The sequence below is a fragment of the Scyliorhinus canicula genome, chromosome 20 (assembly GCF_902713615.1).
Source record: "Scyliorhinus canicula chromosome 20, sScyCan1.1, whole genome shotgun sequence".
Classification (NCBI taxonomy): domain Eukaryota; kingdom Metazoa; phylum Chordata; class Chondrichthyes; order Carcharhiniformes; family Scyliorhinidae; genus Scyliorhinus; species Scyliorhinus canicula.
Genome location: NC_052165.1, coordinates 76,332,285 through 76,345,116, shown reverse-complemented (window position 1 = coordinate 76,345,116; position 12,832 = coordinate 76,332,285). Strand labels below are relative to the sequence as shown.

The following is a 12,832-nucleotide window of genomic DNA, read 5'->3' as shown; positions in this document are numbered from 1 at the left end:
ATTCCGGTGCCTGTCCGGGGAGGCTTGTACGGGAGGTTGGCCCGCTGATAAGCTGTTTTGACAGGGAAAATCAATTGATAATTCCACCTGAACAATTTTCTGATAGCAGAAGGAAACCATTCGGCCCATCATGTCTGCACTGGCCCTTACAAAGAGCACCCTACTCAAGCCCACGTCTCTACCCTATTCCCGTAACCCCCACTTAACCTCTTTTTTTTTTGGACACTAAGGGCAATTTAGCATGGCCAATCCACCTAACCCGCACATCTTTGGACTGTGGGAGGAAACCGGAGCACCCGGAGGAAACCCACGCACACACGGGGAGAACGTGCAGACTCCGCACAGACAGTGACCCAAGTCGGGAATCGAACTTGAGACCCTGGAGCTGTGAAGCAACTATGCTAACCACTATGCTGCCGTGCTGCCCAAATATTTATGCCCAAATTTAAACCCTCCAAGGTGTCCAGATAAGGGGTCAGACAGTTAGGGCATAGATGTGGAGAAATCTCGTCACTCAAAGGGTTGTGTCCGTTGAGGTGACGGGAATATTCAAGATGGAGATTGGTAATTTTTCGACTCTTTAAGGGATTGGAGGCATTTTGGGGAATTTGAGATTAAAGATCGGCCGTGATCTCAGTGAATGGCAGGGTAGGATCAAGGGACTGTGTGGCATATCCCTGCTCCAGTTTTTTAATGTCCATAGGGGCATGGGTCGGCCATTCATCCCTTCACACCTCTGTCAGCTGCGGCTCAATTGGTAGAACCCAAACCTCCATGCTAGAAAACTGGGGTTCAAATCCCACTCCGGGACACCAGCAATAAAATCCATGTGCAGTACTGAGGGAGTACTGTCCTGTTGAAGGCGCTGTCTCGCGGGTGAAATGATAAACCATAGAGCCCAAAAAATATCCCTCAGCATTATTCCAAAGAAGAACATGGGGGTTAGCTCCATTGTACAGGCCGGTTTAGTTCCGTTGGTTGGACAGCTGATGAACCATCAATCGAACGTGAGACGAGTAGCTGTACAAAAGTTAGGCTTTAATAAACTAGAAGTTAGCCCTGCGGTCGACTACAGTAAATGGACGACCGCCGGGCGTTCTGGGTATTTATACCTCGCTCTGGAGGCGGGGTTAACTCAGCCTCTCGACCAATCGGGGAGCCGTCACATGACTGGTCTCAACTAATCGGTCGAGAGGCACATGACCGACCAGGGCCAATCGTAAGCCAGTGTTCTGCACCAATGGCAGACAGCTATCCAATCATACCGCCACAACAGCTATTGTGTGACGCAGAGCGGGTCAGCAGCACAGGTTCAAATCCCATACTGACTGAGGTTATTCATGAAGGCCCCCCCCTTTCTCAGCCTTTCACCTCGTCTGACGTGTGGTGATCCTCAGGTTAAATCACACCAGTCAGCTCTCCCCCCCCCCTCAAAAGAGAAAACAGCCTCTGGTCATCTGGGACTATGGCGACTTTATTTTACTTTTATTGGCCCTCAATATTCTTTCCTCAACCAGCATCACTAAAATAGGTAATCCGGCCATTATCAGATTACTGTTTCTGGGACTATGCTGTATGTAAATTGCCAGCCACATTTCCTACATTACGATAGTGACACATTTCAAAGGTAATGACAAGCACTTTGCTAAGATCATGAAAAGCAGGACGTAAGTGCAGATCTTACTTGCTTCGAGGATCCTACTCCCCAGGGGTGGGTAACTGTGTATAGTTACAAGGTTCTTGCTGGCTGGGTAGGTGCGGTTGTTGATGTGAAAGCAAACTGAACCCGCTGTACAATGACTGTTCATCTATCTCACTCTCAACAGCATTGTGAATGATTCAGTACGAGCTAGCTCCAGCTCCCTCTCACTGCCCTTTGCCCACACATTCGACATTCCATATATGCTTGAGCTGCTCTCGAAAACATTCAGACCAACAATTCCACAACTACTTCACCTGCATTGCACAGCCGAACGTGGATTCAGGTTCCTCTCACGAACAGGAGAAGATAATTCAAAACTGTAAGTTCTCAATTTGTTCCTTTAATTTTCCATTAACTTATTTTTAAACTTTTCAGCTTGGGTGAAACGATACTTTATTTGTGCTTTTTAAAATAGTTTAGAATGCAACGGACAAGGCATAATTTCATAGTCGTGCATTAATTTCTATCTGGTTTCCAGGTTGTTGTGAGAGAGTATGTTTCAGTGAAGGGAAGTGCCCTGAACAGTCTTAAGTCACCAGGTTCCTTTTGGCCTGAAGTGTCTGAACTTTGTGTCCTCTGTCACACCAAGAGTGTGCCAGTGCAGTGTAAGTATGGAATTTGCAAACTGTATTTGCCGGACTGGGGATTTCAGCGTAAGTGCCAGTGATTCTACAAGTGATACAGTTTATGGTTACATTGGCGCCAGTATATCATTGTATTGAGTGCTGAGATGTACCGAACATTGTGTGAGTAACAATAATAGCCTTTTATTGTCACAAGTAGACTTACATTAACACTGCAATGAAGTTATTGTGAAAAGCCGCTCGTGGCCATCGGCACCTGTCCGGGTACACTGAATTCAGAATTCTCAGCTGGTACGGGAATTGAACCCACGCTGCTGGCCTTGTTCAGCGTCACACACCAGCTGTCTATCCCACTGAGCTAAACCAGCCTTCATTGCCAGCCCACCATACCACAATAACCCTGTGAGTTTGCCTTCAATACCAAGGACTTTCTCAATCGAGCCCAAACTCTACACCAACTTGGTACGTACAGTTGCTTTAGCATCATACCCACTCAAATTCATTATTGCCTTACATTCTGAAAAGCAGCAAGCATATAGTTAGCAGCCCTGTATGAAATATCAGGAAGGTGTGGAAAGTTGGCAGACAAATCCTAGAATGATACAGCATACAAGGTGGGCAAATTGAAATGCTTTGAGAGAACTATCCCATTAGTTCCACTCCCCTGCTGTTTCCTCACAGTGCTGCAACTTTCTCCCCTTCAGTGCGATCCAATTTGAATGCTGCTGTTGAATTTGTTACCAGTCTTTGTGGCCGCGTTGTTCAGATCGGCACAACCTGCTATGTAAGGGAGTTTTCACCTCCCTTCTGTTTTTTTAATTGCCATTTATCTTAAATTTATGTCCACCTGGTCACTGACTCTGGTAATGGGAAGGGTTTCACCTTATTTACACCATCAAAACCCTTCATTCCATTCTTGCAAACGTTCTTTGAACCCTTCCTGAGATCATGAAAGAATTTCAAAAGTGTGGAGCCTTTACTCCCACATTTGCTTAATGCACCACTTCTACAGAATTGTCAAGTGTGGAGCCTTGAAATGAAGTGTTTTATTATGCAGACTGCACTGTTGTGCAACAGTATCAAGTAACCCAGTCGCAAGGAGAAATGTAACTGTCAGCAACTCAAACTTGGCAGCAACTCTATGCAGAGCAAATCTTAAGAGGGTGGGGTAGATGTAAGGCAACAGAATTCTTCCAATTCACCCTTGGTGCTAATCACAAAATATTCCTTTCCCTGTATAAAATATCAGGAGGCCAGAGAAGGTAAATCCAAAAGAGGTTTAATTGGACAACAAAGTTAAAGGCCGCAATGCTCCAACTGATCGGCCTTCTCCAACAAGCGAGGGTGCTCCTTCCACGAGTCCCATGGGGAGATCAATTGGGTCCTGTGAGTGTCATTATATCCTTCTTCCCCAAAGTCTGAAGGTCCCCCCCTCTAGTCGGTTGCAGAGGGGGTCTCCTTCGCTGTTTTTCCCATGGCTGTGCCCCTTGCAGCCGTGGGGCTGGGTTGGGGTGTGTGTATTGTGTCGGGGATCACTTTTGTTTGGGCTGAACGCTGAGAGGGCCCTCTTGGAGGTCCGTCTGACTGCAATATATTGGAGGTCCGTGTCTGACTGCAATGTCCTCTGAGAGTACTGAGGATTCGGTGTCCATATCAGACGCCGAGTAATGCTGGTTTGGGCACAGGTTCCTTGATTCAAGGATGGCAAACAGCGGGGCGAGAGACTGATTCATATGGCGTGGTTCTCTCTGGGGCAGGCTCCCTGCCTTTGAGGTGGCCCACCTGTTTTCACACGATCCCGTCTTGGCATATAGGAGATTGACCCCATTCTCTCCGCTAAGGTCCATGAAATCCATGGTGCCAATCCCCGCAATCTGGAACGTGGACTGCATCCCCGGGTTTAAACCATCTGTCACACCTTCATGGTCGTGATACCTCTTCTGGAGGAACTGCTTATTTTCCAAATCCCACCAAGGTTGGGGAATGCCAAACTTAGGTGGGTCAGGAAACATTGGCTCATCAGAAACTCTGCCGGCGCTACAGCGGTTGTAGGATGTGGCGTAGTCCGGTAAGTAAATACGAACGGTGCCAGCTTGTATCAACTGACCCTGCAGTCTATTTTTTCATACCCTGTTTAAATGTCTAGACTGCCCATCCCGCCAGACGGTTGGAAGGTGGGTGATATGGGGCGGTTAGGGTGTGTTTCACCAGTTAGTGCACATAAATCCCTGAAATTCCTCACTGGTAAAGGGTACCAGTGTCAGTGGAATTTTGTGGGTGCTGAAGGACTGATGAAACATCTCCACATGGTTCGTGAAGTGGTGGAAGACATCTGTCCATCACGTCCATCCAATTTGAACGGGCGTCGATCAGGAGCAGAAACATTGGCCCCAACAAGGGCCTGGAGAAGTCGGCATGCAAACGTAGCCCTGGGCGTCCCAGCCACTCCCCAGGGTGGAGCGGAGCAGATGGAGGGAGCTTCTGGTGCTCCTGGCAAGCTGCACATTGCTGCTCCAGTCGCTCGATGTCACCCGGGAGCCCTGGCTCGGGTGCCCGCAATACAAGTCCAGCAAGATGATTTCCTGGCCTGGCTGTGGGAAAACCATGTGGGCTCCCCACAGCATGGTGCTGTCCTCCATGCTGAGCCTGCAGTTTTGTTGCGTAGGCCAGCAGTTCCCCTCGACTGTCCCCGACAGGCCACCATACAGGGCGCCATGGCGCAGTTTGGCCAACGTTAGGTCCTTTTGGGCACGCGTGCCGGTTTGTGCGGCCGTGTCGATGGGTAATGTGTCCATAATGTTTAATACTACCATGACTTCATCTTCTACTGGCGGGGACGGGGGGACAATCAACACCCCAGGCCCATTGTCATTCGCTTTCACATCTTCAAATATCACTAGAAGGTTCTGGTGGCGGTGAGTTGTGGTGGGACCTGGCTCCATGAAGGAGGCCAGGATCTCCTTTTTCAGGGGTTTCTCGGTGGCAACACAGCAGAAGCTTCGATGAAGTTAGAAAGCAGCTCATGGCAGCTGGAGCGAATTATACCCTGCTTTATCCTGCGGCCCAGGAGGGTGATATCCAACAACTCAGGTAAATCTTTCAATAATCTGGCTAGTGCCTTGGCCTTTGTAAAGTGCAATGGCTGTAGCTAATTTAAAACTCTGCTCCCTGGAATGTGTGGGGAATTCATCATCCTCTCCTTGAAGAAACTGCAGGGGCACGAGGGTGTCCAGAGGGGCAGCCTGGGTGGGATCCCAGATGAGCAGAGGCTCTCTGAGCATTTACAGAACACAGGCAGCATTCAGCGGAGTGAACAGCCAGGGGCCTGTAATAAGCACTAAAGGGGTAAGTTTAAAAGACAGACTGCAGTAAAGGCGGTTTGAGCCAGGCGGACACCTAGAATCCAAGTACTTGGCACCAAGTCACTCCCCACTATTGTCCCCGGCCCCGGCCCCAACAATTTTCGAGCATTTTGCAGTTTTTCTTAGCCTCCTGCTCCCCCTCCACAGCCATGGAGCCCAAGCCCCGTTTGTAAATATTTGCACTAATTTTCACAGCACCAGGAACCAGATTTCAATTCCTGCCTCGGGTGACCGTCTGTGCAGAGTCTGCACGTTCTCCCCATGTCTGCTTGGGTTTTCCTCCGGGTGCTCCAGTTTCCTCCCACAGTCCAAAGATGTGCAGGTTAGGTGGATTGGCCACACTAAATTGCCCCCATGTTTCCAAAAAGTTAGGTAGCGTTACGGGGTAGAGGTGTGGGCTTAAGTAAGGTGTTCTTTCCGAGGGCCGTCGCAGACTCGATGGGCCAAATGGCCTTCTTCTGCATTTGAAGGATTCTATGATTCTGTGATCTCAGTGAACATCAAGATTGAAATCAGAGCTGCCTGCAGCGCTGAGGACCTGGGTTCAAAGCCCGGCCCTGGGCCACTGTCCGTGTGGAGTTTGCACGTTCTCCCCGTGTCTGTGTGGGTTTCACCCCCACAACCCAAAGATGTGCAAGGTAGGCGGATTGGCCATGCTAAATTATCCCTTAATTGGAAAAAATAATTGGGTACTCTAAATTTAAATAAAATTTAAAAAAGATTGAAATCAGGCTTGTTCACGAACCATAATCCCATGAATCAGATTGAATGCATTTAACACACATCGAATATTTCCTAACAAGTTACAGAAAATGCTTAGTCATTTATATATTAGTAGAACAGTCATCAAGTTCAAATTGTAAAATCAAAATAAATATTTACACTTTTGGACACAGAGGGAGTGCACAACTCTCACAGAATGTTGTGAGCAATCAGCACACACTCCTCACTTCCCTTCCCTTGCTTTACGTGCGAATCACTTCAGTCATACCGATAGGAAAAAAAAAATTGACGAAATGTGGCAACTCTACAGGTGGGCAACGGTCAACATAATGTCTCAAATGTACGCACTCAAATGGGCCAAAGGTTGCCCACCACTGCTACTTTATCTCCAGGCTCCCAATACTTTCCTGGCTGACCTCCAACTTGCACCCTCTATAAACCTGAGCTCATCCAAAACCCTGTGTCCCAAATCCTAAATTGCAGCTACTCCTGTTCTTGCAGACTCACAGTGACTTTGAAATCCGGTAGTGACTTGGTTTAAAATTGTTGAAAAATCCTTCATTCTGACCACAATCCAAGGGCTCTGCATTCCTCTAATTCCAACTTCCTGCACACCCCTCCACCATTGATAACCTTCAGCTACATAAGCTCCAAACTCTGTAATTCTTTTGCTAAACCTCTCAAGTGTCCCGAGCTTTCTTTTCTCCATTAAGATAAAGAAGAAATAGTGTACTTCTGGCAGAGGTCACTGTCATAAGATACATCTATGTATATAATGGAGGGCAGACAGGCAGTGATTGACACACAGGATGACCAGTAAGCACACAGAACAGAGCAGCCAATCACCAGGCAGGACACAACCACTATAAAGCCAGAGGGCACCAGTTTTCCCGCTCTCTCGGGACCCAGCCTCTGAGACAGTCAGAGTTCGTGAGCATAGCCAGTGCAAACACCATGTGGCAGCTAGTAAGTCTGGTCAGGCTAGTATCAGGTCTCCAGTCAAGTCAGTACAGTGTCAACCCATAGTTGAACATGTATAATAGTTTAGATGTTGAATAAAATCGTGTTGCATCTAATCAAGTGTTAGAAGTCTGTCTCTCGCTACACTGCATCAAGTGCATTCCACATCGACCCAGCCTGCCCAACACATCATGGTACCAGTGAGTGACGCTGAAAATTGACGGTCCTCCCTTGAGTGAATCAGCGTTGACCAGCAAACAGCCATCCGGTGACATGGAAAACCCTCCTCCGCAGCTCCACATTGCCAGCAACCTCGGTGCAAATTGGAAGATCTTCAAACAAAAGTTCCAGCTCTATCTCAAAGCCACCGACCTCGAAGCCGCATCGGACACCAGGAAGATTGCACTATTCCTCTCCACAGCCGGGGACCACGCCATCCACATCTACAACTCCCTTATATTCGCTGAAGGCGAAGACAAGACGAAATTTAAAACAGTCCTGCTGAAGTTCGACGGCCACTGCGACATCAGGGTGAATGAGAGCTTTGAACGGTACGTTTTCCAGCAGAGGCTTCAGGGTAAGGATGAACCTTTTCAATCCTTTTTGACCCATCCTCGCGCAGTCATGTAACTATGACTCGACAACTGATTCCATGATCCGGGATCAGATCGTTTTCGGGTTCCACTCCGATTCCCTTCGCCAGCAGCTCCTGAAAGTCAAGCAGCTCACCCTCACCATTGCCATCCAAACGTGCATTCTCCACGAATATGCTAACAATCGGTACTCCCACATCAGGGCGGCAGAAACTGCAAAGCTAACCTCCCACAAGGTGGAACGGGTGCAGGCCATCTCACAAATGCAGGGCCTAAGTATCGACGAGAGTGGCCATATCGCGTGCTTTTCCCGGGCCCCTGCGCATGCGTGCCACGACCGAGGGGACGGCGAGACCGACGACCAGCCTGCCCAGGTGCGTACGTCGTTCGACAGCACTGCACATGCGCGATGGCGAATGGAACGCGCTGACGTTGGCGTCATGACGTGTCCGAATTGTGGCTCCACCCATTTAAAGTGGCAATGTCCGGCAAAATCGCGACGGTATCTACAGTGTGGCAAGCGTGGCCACTACGCAGCCATTTGCAGATCTGCTCCACTGCCCAACACACAGCGATCCCAGCCGCGGCGCAGAAGCATCCGTTCAATACAGCAGGCCATGCCAGACTCCGACCCCGACAGCCCAACAGATCCTGATGCTGAGTGCCTCAAATCCCCAGGACCAGGGCATCATATCAAAGGTGACAGAACCCACGGACTGGGTCAGCTCCATGGTCTGTGTCAAGAAGCCGTCAGGGGAGCTTCGAATCTGCATCGACCCCAAGGATCTAAACCGCAACATCATGAGGGAACATTACCCGATACCAAAACGATAAGAGTTGACCAGCGAGATGGCTCATGCCTAATTCTTTATGAAGCTGTACGCCTCCGAGGGGTTCTGGCAAATAGAGCTGGACGCATCCAGTCGCAAGCTGTGCACATTCAATACCCCGTTCGGTCGCTACTGCTACAACCGGAAGCCTTTTGGCATCATCTCTGCCTCAGAAGTATTTCACTGCCATGGAACAGATGATGGAGGGTATCGAGGGGGTGCGAGTGTATGTTGACGATGTCATCTTCTGGTCCACAGCTCCTCAAGAACAGATCGATCGCTTCAAGCAGGTATTCCATAGAATCCACGAGCATGGTCTCCAATTGAACAGGGCCAAATGCTCATTCGGTCAATCAGAAATCAAATTCATTGGTGACCACATCTCGCAGCAAGGCGTGCGGCCAGATGCTGATAAGCTTTCGGCGATCAACGCCATGAAGACCCCAGAGGACAAGAAGGCGGTCCTCCGCTTTCTCGGGATGGTCAACTTCCTCGGGAAGTTCATTCCCCACATGGCGTCCCACACCACAGCCCTCCGCCATCTCGTCAAAAAGTCGATGGAATTCCAGTGCCTGCCCGCTCATGAGAAAGAATGGTGTGAGCTGAGGGCAAAACACACCACAGCCCCGGTTTTGCCGTTCTTCGACCCTACCAAGGAGACCAAAACATCCACAGATGCGAGCCAGGACGGTATTGGGGCAGTGCCTCTCCAACAGGATGACTCCTCCTCCTCCTGGGCCCCAGTTGCATATGCCTCCAGAGCCATGACGCCCACTGAGCAATGGTACGCTCAGATTGAGAAGGAATGCCTGTGCCTCCTAATGGGAATCGACAAGTTTCACGACTACGTGTATGGCCTCCCAAAATTCACGGTTGAGACGGACCACAGGCCATTAGTCCACATAATCCAGAAGGATTTAAATGACATGACACCCCGGTTACAATGAATCTTTCTCAAGCTACGCCGCTACGATTTTGAACTGGTTTACACCCCGGGCAATTAACTCATTGTTGCAGATGCCCTTTCCAGGTCTATCTCCACACCGAGTGAACAAACTGACTTTGTATGTCAAATCGACGTGCAGGTGCAATTGTGTGCCTCCAACCTTCCGGCCTCTGATGAAAGGGTCATCCAAATTCGTGAGGAAACGGCCAAGGATCCTCTGCCACAGCGTGTGATTCAGCACCTCATGAATGGCTGGCAGAAGGGACAGTGTCCCCAGTTTTACAATGTCAAGGACAAGCTGACGGTGGTGGACGTCATCCTCATGAAGCTCGATAGGATCATGATTCCGCAGAGCATACGAGCTATGGTGCCCGGCCAACTCCATGAGGGTCACCTGGGGGTCGGGAAATGTCTTCGCAGAGATCGGGAGGCAGTCTATTGACCGGGCATCAGCCAGGACGTTGCCAACACGGTCCTCAACTGCCCTACATGTCAAAAATTTCAGCCAGCTCAACCCAAAGAAACTCTGCAGCAACATGGGATAGTGCCCTCCCCACGGTCCAAAGTCGGTGTCGACCTGTTCCACGCCAAGGGGCGTGACTCTGTCCTCCTGGTCGACTACTTTTCCAATTACCCCAAAGTGGTGAGACTGTCCGACCTCACGTCGTAGGCGGTGATTAAAGCATGCAAAGAAACATTTGCCAGGCATGGGATACCACTCACGGTGATGAGTGACAACGGTCCATGTTTTTACAGCCAGGAATGGGCTGATTTTGCCCGGCGATACAACTTTCGTCACGTCACCTCCAGCCCCCACTACTCGCAGTCAAATGGGAAGGCCGAAAAAGGGGTCTGTATCGTCAAGAGATTGCCATTCAAGGCTGCAGACTCAGGCTCCGACTTCAACCTGGTGCTGTTGGCATACAGAGCAACCCCGCTGTCCACTGGGTTGTCTCCAGCGCAGATGCTCATGAATCGCACTCTGCGAACCACGGTTCCAGCCATCCAAGTTCCAGACCTTGACGACCTCACGGTCATACAAAAGATGCAGCAGCCTCGGGCCCAACAGAAATCAGCATACAATGCTCATGCCACGGATCTCCCCGAGCTGGTCCCGACTGATTGTGTTCGGGTACAGTTGCCTGACGGCAGCTGGTCCACCACAGCTGTGGTGGTCAAGCAAGTGGCCCCGAGATCGTTCCGTGTCCGCATGGCTGATGGCTCCTTCCTATGATGCAACAGACGGGCGCTGCGCAGAGTTCCACGCCCGCCACCCAACCATGATGTCCCGCCTCACACAATGCTTCCTCCGGATGGGCCCTACCACGAGGCCACCGATCTACCAGCAATCCTGCCGACATCTGCGACCACGGCATTGGCAGCAGTCCCGCCTATCCAAGTGCAGGCAGATCCTGATTCAACCTTGAGGCGGTCAATCAGAATTCATCGCCCGCCACAGAGACTAAACTTATAGACTGAACGTTTGTACAATTTTGTTACCTCATCGTTTTGACCTCTGTAAATAGCGTATTTACCGTTTCATCGCCCCTATATCTGCACTAGCGACACCTTCCTATGTATATAAGTTCATTTTAGCACATTCTGTATATAGTCACGCACATATAGACATCCACACGCACATGCACCTTAATATTTATGATCGTAACACAAACAGTAAAAAAAAGGGAGATGTCATAATATATCTATGTATATATGTATTGGGGGGGGCCTCACGGTAGCATGGTGGTTAGCATCAATGCTTCACAGCTCCAGGGTCCCAGGTTCGATTCCCGGCTGGGTCACTGTCTGTGTGGAGTCTGCACGTCCTCCCCGTGTGTGCGTGGGTTTCCTCCGGGTGCTCCGGTTTCCTCCCACAGTCCAAAGATGTGCGGGTTAGGTGGATTGGCCATGCTAAATTGCCCGTAGTGTAAGGTTAATGGGGGGATTGTTGGGTTACGGGTATACGGGTTACGTGGGTTTAAGTAGGGTGATCATTGCTCGGCACAACATCGAGGGCCGAAGGGCCTGTTCTGTGCTGTACTGTTCTATGTTCTATATAATGGAGTGTAGACAGGCATTGATTGACACACAGGATGACCAGTAAGCACACAGAACAGAGCGGCCAATTACCAGACAGGACACGACCACTATAAAGCCAGAGGGCGCCAGTTTTCCCGCTCTCTCGGGACCCAGCCTCTGAGACAGTCAGAGCTCGTGAGCTAGCCAGTGCAAACACCATGCGGTAGCTAGTAACTCTGGTCAGGCTAGTATCAGGTCTCCAGTCAAGTCAGCATAGTGTCAACCGACAGTTGAACATGTATAATAGTTTAGATATTAAATAAAATTGTGTTGCATCTTATCAAGTGTTGGAAGTCTGTCTCTCGCTACACTGCATCAAGTGCAGTCCACATCGACCCAGCCTGCCCAACACATCAGTCACGTGGATGACACAGTGAAGAACCAGGCCGAATGTAGAAAGTTCAGAGGGGAAGTTAGTAAGAAATTAGCGAAGCAAAGTGAGAGTATGAATAGAGACTGGCAGCTACCATGAAAAGGAATCCCAACATCTTTCATAGATATATAAATAGTAAAAGGGTGATAAAAGGAGGATTAGGGATCAAAAAAGGGGATTTATGCATGGAGACAGGGGGCATGGCCGAGGTGTTAAATGAACATTTTGGATCTGACTTTACCAAGGAGGTAATTAATACACTAGAAGGACTTTAAATTGATAAGGATAAGATGTTGGAAGGGCTGTCTATACTTAAATTTGACAAGGCACCAGGATCAGACGAGATGCATCCAAGGATATTGAGGGAAGTGAGAGTGGACGTTGCCGATGCACTGGCCACAATATTCTAGTCTTCTTTCGACTCAGGTGGTTCCAGAAGACTGGAGAATTGCAAAAAGTTCACACCTGTTCAAACAAAAAAGATAATCTGGACAGCGACAGGCAGTCAGTTGAACTTTGGTGGTGGGAAATTAAGTCACATGAACAAATGCAAGTGTTTTTTTTATATATATTTTTTAAATTTAGAGTTCCCAATTCATTTTTTCCAATTAAGCAGCAATTTAGCGTGGCCAATCCACCTACCCTGCACATCTTTGGGTTGTGGGGGCGAAACCCACACA

The 12,832-nt window shown here is 49.2% G+C and overlaps 1 protein-coding gene across 2 annotated transcripts in view; it reads left to right on the top strand.

Moving 5' to 3' along the window:
* The window catches only part of LOC119955113 (V-type proton ATPase 116 kDa subunit a-like), a 222,699-nt gene that overhangs the window by 87,036 nt on the left and 122,831 nt on the right, over positions 1-12,832 (top strand). The window contains exon 2 of one of the 2 annotated variants that reach the window (XM_038781000.1): positions 1,827-2,021. The gene's annotated coding sequence lies outside the window, so the exon portion shown is untranslated. Of the gene's footprint in view, positions 1-1,731; positions 2,022-12,832 lie in introns of those variants that run through there. The other variant, XM_038781001.1, reaches the window with a different exon arrangement.